This window comes from Herpailurus yagouaroundi, unplaced genomic scaffold (assembly GCF_014898765.1).
Source record: "Herpailurus yagouaroundi ecotype Mexico unplaced genomic scaffold, PumYag 140, whole genome shotgun sequence".
In the NCBI taxonomy this organism is placed as follows: Eukaryota; Metazoa; Chordata; class Mammalia; order Carnivora; family Felidae; genus Herpailurus; species Herpailurus yagouaroundi.
Genome location: NW_024412395.1, coordinates 58,040,929 through 58,048,329, shown reverse-complemented (window position 1 = coordinate 58,048,329; position 7,401 = coordinate 58,040,929).

The following is a 7,401-nucleotide window of genomic DNA, read 5'->3' as shown; positions in this document are numbered from 1 at the left end:
CCCATCCTACCAGCTCCCCCACTTGCTATACTAGGACCTAGATAACAGGGCAGAGAAAAGATAGGTTATGTCTTGCAGGCTCTTTGAGAAGAGATGCACACATCCTCAGAAGTGACCACCAGTAGATACAATTCGGTTTGCTCTCCTATAGATCTGAGCAAAGGGCTCCAAGGTACAGAGGTAAGAGAGCGATTCATTCCAATTGAGGGAATTGGAGAAATCTAGGGATATGAGGGAAATTTTGGAAATATGGCTCTTGCTATATAAAATTGAGCAAATATCAAGCCTACTCTACTGAGAAATGAATTGACAGACCACAAAAGGAAGATCAAGTTTGGGTGAAAACCATAAGTCTAATTTCCAGACATGTTGATTTTGGACTTAAAAGTTACCACCTAAAGGCAATCGTTCAAGATTGTACACACCAAGTTACTGGCACACAGAGAAAGTAGAAAGAGAACACAAAGCTATCTCACAGTTTCCTACAAATACGGGCATAAAGATAACACAGCCACTTGAGGTATAATCAGAGTAACACAATGGTACCACTGGGCACTGGAGCACAGTTCTCTGGCAGTGAAACCACGATGGAAAAGGAGACAAGGCCTAAAATACTTTCAGGGCATGGAGTGGGTAAAGGGTTACTGGTAGAGCCCTTAGGAGTGATTAGGAGATTGCATAAGGGGTCTAGAAAGGATTTCTGGCTATATAGAGGGAGGTAGTACCTGGAAAAACTACAAAATAACAAACATTTCCTTCTTTCTCAAACTTGCCTGGAGCCAGCCTCACAGATTACAGCAAAATTATTCCAGGTTCAATATCTGTCGTAGACTCTGGGTCTGGAGTTCTCTCTTGTCCAGCAAGAGAGCAGATGCAGGATTGAAATGCAAGAGAGGCTAATATCCAGGAGGAGACAAGAGCCCCGAGTAAGGGTCCTTGCTCTGTTTTTATTAGGATCAGAAGGCTTATAAGTGTGATGGATGTGCACAAAGAGACAATGATATCGTGAACATTAACTCATGCACGTGGGGGAAAGGGGATTTTGAACATATGCAATGTTAGGGGTTTGGGTCAATACAAAACAAAGTCCTGGTGCCAGGCAGCTGGTTGTTTACTGCAGGCATGAGGTGCCACATCATTTTATTTTAGCTAGCCTAGGGGACAAGACAGAGCATGCTACCTCAGGGTCAACAAAGCACCTTTCTTTTGCTAATTAGCTCTGCTCTGGGCAACTTTGCCCTTCTGTGGTCTATAGCCCTGTTTACCTGTTTGCCTATTTTGGTCCCTCCTTCCTGTGAAAGCAGCTTTCTGCTATTGTACTAAGTTGCTGGGGGGGGGGGGGGGGGGGCCGCCGGTGTACTTCCACCCTTAGTACCTAATCTTGGTTACCTAATTTTGGATGTTTCCATCCTGAGATTTCTTATTCCTATCCTTTGTCCTATACTGGGGACCTTTGCCCTATTCACCTAATCTGTTTTACCTAATCTGGGATGTGTACATCCTGTGGCTTTCTATTTCTTTATGCCTTGTTAACCCATTGGTGCAAGCTCAGGGAATTCCTAAGCTTTTTTCCCCACACAGTAGTAAGGCCAAGATGATTGGGCAAGGCCCTGAGGCACCAATGCTATCTCCTAACTTTTTCTAACCTCTGCCATCTTCATTGTCCTTCACTCACTGACATTGCCTCACTTATGCCTCTTTGCCCTAAAAGGCTATTTTTAACATAAAGAAACCCAAGAGTAACAAATTTGTGAAATAATTAAATATATATGTATATATATATATTTTATTGTTTTTATTGTTTTATAGTAAACTCCATTCCCTGTGTATGTTTTTGCCTGATTAAATCCCAGGCTTCCATCTTAAAACTCGAACATGTGTGGCACGCCTGGGTGGCTCAGTCCAGTGTCTGACCTCAGCTCAGGTCATGATCTCACAGTTCATGGGGTCAGGCTCTGTGCTGACCAAGCTCAGAGCCTGGAGCCTGCTTCAGATTCTATGTCTCCCCCTCTCTCTGCCCCTCCCCTGCTCATGCTGTGTCTCTCTTTAAAAATTAAAAAAAAAAAAAAAAAAAAAAAAAAAAAGCCTCAAACATGTAGAGGCAACCAAAGACTACTTTAGGAATAGCCTATAGAGGTGAGATGAGACAAAAGCCACGTCAACCACATCTGCCAAGTGTATAAAGAATTGTTGGTTAGGCACCACTTCCTTTATCTACATTTGCACTTATTTTTAAACACAAACCTTTTTTCTTGGACACCGCTCACCATAACTTAAAATGACAGTAATCCAGTTTCAACTCCATCTAAAAGAAAACAGCTACCAGAATTCAGGTCCTAGTCCCAAACTTACTGTTAGCTACCTGTGCTATTGTAGGCAGGCCAACCGCTTGGAGTCTTATTTCTTCATCTGAAAAATAGAAATAATACCTGCTCGCCTTCTTCATAAGGTGGCCCTACATCAAACCAGATATATATCAGATGGAAACATTATCTTATGAGTATCATGATATGAAAATAAGGAATGGTTATAGTTACAATAATTTTATTGGTAGCAGTGGTAAAAATTGTTATTAACAGTAGTAAATGTGAGGAGTTTATTTTCCCACAGTCTCATGGTACAATCCCTGAGGGCTATATACTAAGATCTTAACATTAAAGGGCCCATCCATCTGTTACATCACTAAATTCAATAGCAGGCAGGGAGGGAGAAAGGGAGAAAAGGTGGTAAAAATAAAAGGAGCAGAGGGAGAGGAGAAGGAAGAAGGGGAGGAAGAGAGAAAGAAGAATGGAGACAACAGATGGAGAGCCAGGGGCACAGGGAAGTGGGAGACATGAAGGAAAAGCCTTCCCTGACTGCTTTGGGCCTCCTGAAACCCCCTTTCTTAGAGTTACTAAGAAGTGGCTTTCAGAAGAGATTCTTCCAGAAGAGGTTGTTAAATTAATGTTCAGTATAGAAAAATTGGAATGTGCCAAAAAAGACAAGGGAGAAAATAAAAATAATTTATAATTTCACCATCCAGAAAGATATGCTGATAATATTTTGTTGTATTCCTTTCTAGTATTTGTTTTTTCTTTAATGTTACACTGTTTGTTCAGTACAAGAAAACAGTGTCATTTGATAATTTCAACACTGCTGAACAAGAAATGAATAAAACATGCAAAAATAGAAGAGAAATAATAATTGCACCCAGTTAAAGTGTGGGGAGTTGTACCAGCCTCCAGAACTAAGTATTTGAAGAAAGAAAGCAGTCGTGAGCAATCAGCAGAGTGGAGTGGAAAGTACACACAGGAGATTTTGTCCTACTACTGTCTTACTGTTACCTAACTCTGTGACCTTAGGGGTAGCATTTAATTTCCCTAGCCTTCATTTTCTTTATCTTTAAAGTAGGGGACTGTAACTCAGCAGTTCCACAAACATTAGTAGGTGTTTTGCCATGTGGTGGAGACCAGAGATGACACGTAGGAAGTATCTAGTCTAGTCTTCTGGGTTTTACAACTTAGAAATGAAATTCAGGTAAAATTCTGTGATATCCCTGAAATGCCTCCTGAGATTTAAAAGAATAGAATTTGCAAATTCTTGGTTTAATGGAGTAGACCAGATGCTACCCAAAATTCCTCATTCTGAAATTCTGTAATATAATGTCATCAAGAGCCAACTGCATCTTTAAGATCCCACCCTAAACCAGTGTTGACCATTCTCATGCTGAGAACAATCAGTAAATTTCTTGAGGGTCTAAGAGGACCCCACTTTCAAAGCAAACAGAAACCAGAGCTGAATACTCTGTCAATTCAGTTGTCATTATATATTCCCTAAATGTCAAAGGCCAAGCTTTCACAAAATTGAGCAATAAAAACCTATCCTTGGGGCGCCTGGGTGGCGCAGTCGGTTAAGCGTCCGACTTCAGCCAGGTCACGATCTCGCGGTCCGTGAGTTCGAGCCCCGCGTCAGGCTCTGGGCTGATGGCTCAGAGCCTGGAGCCTGTTTCCGATTCTGTGTTTCCCTCTCTCTCTGCCCCTCCCCCGTTCATGCTCTGTCTCTCTCTGTCCCAAAAATAAATAAACGTTGAAAAAAAAAATTAAAAAAAAAAAAAAACAAAAACCTATCCTTACTCCATACCATTCTTCTGATCCTTCTCTTCTCAATCGTTCCACCTCAATCTAGGAATTTAGTAACTTTGAATTTTCTCTTCCATTTCCAATGGTAGATAGGAGTCATTACAGCTTAGAGTATTTCTCCCAAGGATATTTGTACTAAATCTTTATATGTAATTGTTTAATAAAAGCTTTTTCTCCCTGTTGAAGGAACATACATCAATAAGTAGGTAGAAAAGGCATATTTAAAGCAAGACAAAATGATCTTCTGCAGTTCCCTAAATTAATACGAGGTACAGAGAGCCTTTGTCCGGGAGTCTTTCAAATTCAGGAACAATGTGGTTTATGTCTTTAATATGGGCATTCGCCAAGCTTCACTAATAAGGACTACTTCTCTCTCTACTTAGAGCTACATTTGAATATAGTTTTAACTTTTTAACAACTTACAGAAAGACCATTCCAATTACTACAAGCCTTAGAAGAGATATAATATTAATGAACCCTTTTAAGAGGTGGAGAGGTGCTTTTTTCAGTTTTTGTAGTGAGGCTAAAAGTGAGGCTAAATTTAAATGAATTACAGGTTGAATTAGTAATTGATATATTTATAAATAAAGGATTCTTTTAGATCAGTGCTATCCAACAAAACTTCTATGATGTTGGAAATGTTCTATAACTACACTGCCCAGGAGTTAGCTACTAGCCCCATGTGGTTATTGGACACTTGAAATATGGCACTTGAAATTCAGAAACCAAATTTTTAATTTTTATTTAATTTTTATTTAAAAAGCTATATTTGGCTAATGGATATGATATTAGCACAATTCTAGATGATTTTTTGTGGAAGCTGGTTTGGTGCCAAATACCCTATTCTGACCCTGACAAGAGAACTTCATCCAAGTAGGGTGAATATGTCTTTAGAATTTCAGGTCCATTGTAATTACATTAATTGTCAACTCAAAGGCAGTTGCTATTGACAAACCAGAAAATTTGCAGAATTGCCATGGAAACCCAATTGGAAAAACTTAGGGCAAACCAGTATATTGCTATTTAACTAGACTCCAATAGGCCTGATCCAAATAAAGCCAGTTTAATGCTTTCTGGTTTCTTAAATTTGTGTCTACTGGGAGTTTTTCATGCTTCTGTTGTCAACCCTCATTGCAGAAGATCTTGAAAGGATTTCTGATGACCAAAGATGCCCTGCAATCATAATTTTTTCTGACCAATGGAATGAGGAGACTATGGCTATTGTCTATTCTTTTTTTTTTAAAGTTCATATTTATTTATTTTGAGAGAGAGAGAGAGAGCTGGGAAGGGGCAGAAAGAGAGGGAGAGAGAGAATCCCAAACAGGCTCTGTGCTATTAGCCTGGAGCCTGTGGCAGGGCTGGATCTCAAAAACCCATGCGATCATAACTTGAGCCAAAACCTAGAGTTGGATACTTAACCGATTGAGCCACTGAAGCACCCCATGATAATTACATTTTTACCTAAAGGCTCTTTGTCAAAATCCTTTTTTGAGAATTATGCTTGCTGACTCCTCAGATAAGAGTTTCTATTTAAAAAAAATCAGTTAAGGGGCGCCTGGGTGGCGCAGTCGGTTAAGCGTCCGACTTCAGCCAGGTCACGATCTCGCGGTCCGTGAGTTCGAGCCCCGCGTCGGGCTCTGGGCCGATGGCTCGGAGCCTGGAGCCTGTTTCCGATTCTGTGTCTCCCTCTCTCTCTGCCCCTTCCCCGTTCATGCTCTGTCTCTCTCTGTCCCAAAAATAAATAAACGTTGAAAAAAAAATTTAAAAAAAAATAAAAAAATCAGTTAAGTGTTGGACTTTGGCTCATGATCATGATCTCATGGCTTGTGAGTTTGAGCCCTGCATCAGCCTCTGTGCTGACAGCTCAGAGCCTGGATCCTGCTTCAGATTCTGTGTCTCCCTCTTTGCCCCTCCACCACTCACAGTCTGTCTCTCAAAAATAAATGAAAAACATTTAAAAAATTAAAGAAAGAAAGAAAGAAAAAGATAAGGGAAATGCTTGCCCGTTAGTGTTTCAAATAAAAAGGTTATAACATGTTACCACTAGCCATTAATTTCTACCTTGATGAAATATTAACTGTTCTTTTGGAACAGTTAAGCTTGCCAGGGCCTCAGTTATCTCTTACTTGTAGCCTAAAGCCCAGTGAGCTCCCCTAGCTACAGAGGCCACTGTTTTTAAGAGCAGATATGCATAGAGATCCCTGGCCAGTTTCACCATACCTGTGCTCATTCTCACATAGAATAGAATTCATTAGAAATTATAAAATCATGTTTATTGCTAAAGGTTAAAAGAAAATTTTCCCCCTTGGTCCTTAAAGACTGATGTGCCTGGAAAGGAGGCTGGAGGTTTGGCCGCCCTGGGTAAGGAAGGGCAGAGCTGAAGAAACTGAGATGGACCCAGGTCCTTGGCAAGGAGGCTGGGTTTCCTGTGTTGTAAGGAAAGTTGTTGGGGAAAAGTGCTTTAGTGAAGTGAAAATACTTGTTTTAGACAATAATAGCTGCTGGTATGAACAAAAACAGGTAACAGGAACCCCTTCCTAGTCAGGGGCCCAGAGAGAGGAATGAGCACTTGAGAATTTTGAAATGTTGGAATGTGCACTTGAGCATTTTGAAACGTAAGAATGCTCACTTGAGGGGCGCCTGGGTGGCTCAGTTAGTTGAGCGTCCAACTTCGGCTCAGGTCATGATCTCGCGGTTGGTGGGTTCGAGCCCCACATCGGGCTCTGTGCTGACAGCTCACAGCCTGGAGCCTGCTTCAGATTCTGTGTCCCCCTCTCTCTCTGCCCCACCCCTGCTTATGCTCTGTCTCTCTCTGTCTTTCAAAAATGAATAAACATTAAAAAATTAAAAAAAAAAAAAAGAATGCTCACTTGAGCATTTTGAAATATAGGAAGGAAACCTCTCTAGTTGCCTCCAGTAACTGGTTTGCTTTCTTTTCTTTACCCTCCCCAATATAGTGAGTTTTGGGGCCTTCTTTTCTGTACTACATTAGACTAAACATTACATTTAGGGCCCATTTGATAAAATCTCCTTACTTTAAGAAAGCAAAGACACAGAGTTGGTCAGCTAGTTATTACTAGAACTCCTGGCCCAAAACTTACTTCATATGCCACAAAGTTCCTGTTACCACAACAGCAACCAAGCTTCTCTGTGTTCCCTATTTCCTTCTCCTTTCTACCATAAAATGATAGGAGTTGAAGACTGTAAATTGTGCTGAGAATATATAGCCTTCAGGATCTTGGGGCAGCCTTTACACTTTGTTGTAATCATGCTTCCATTCAGC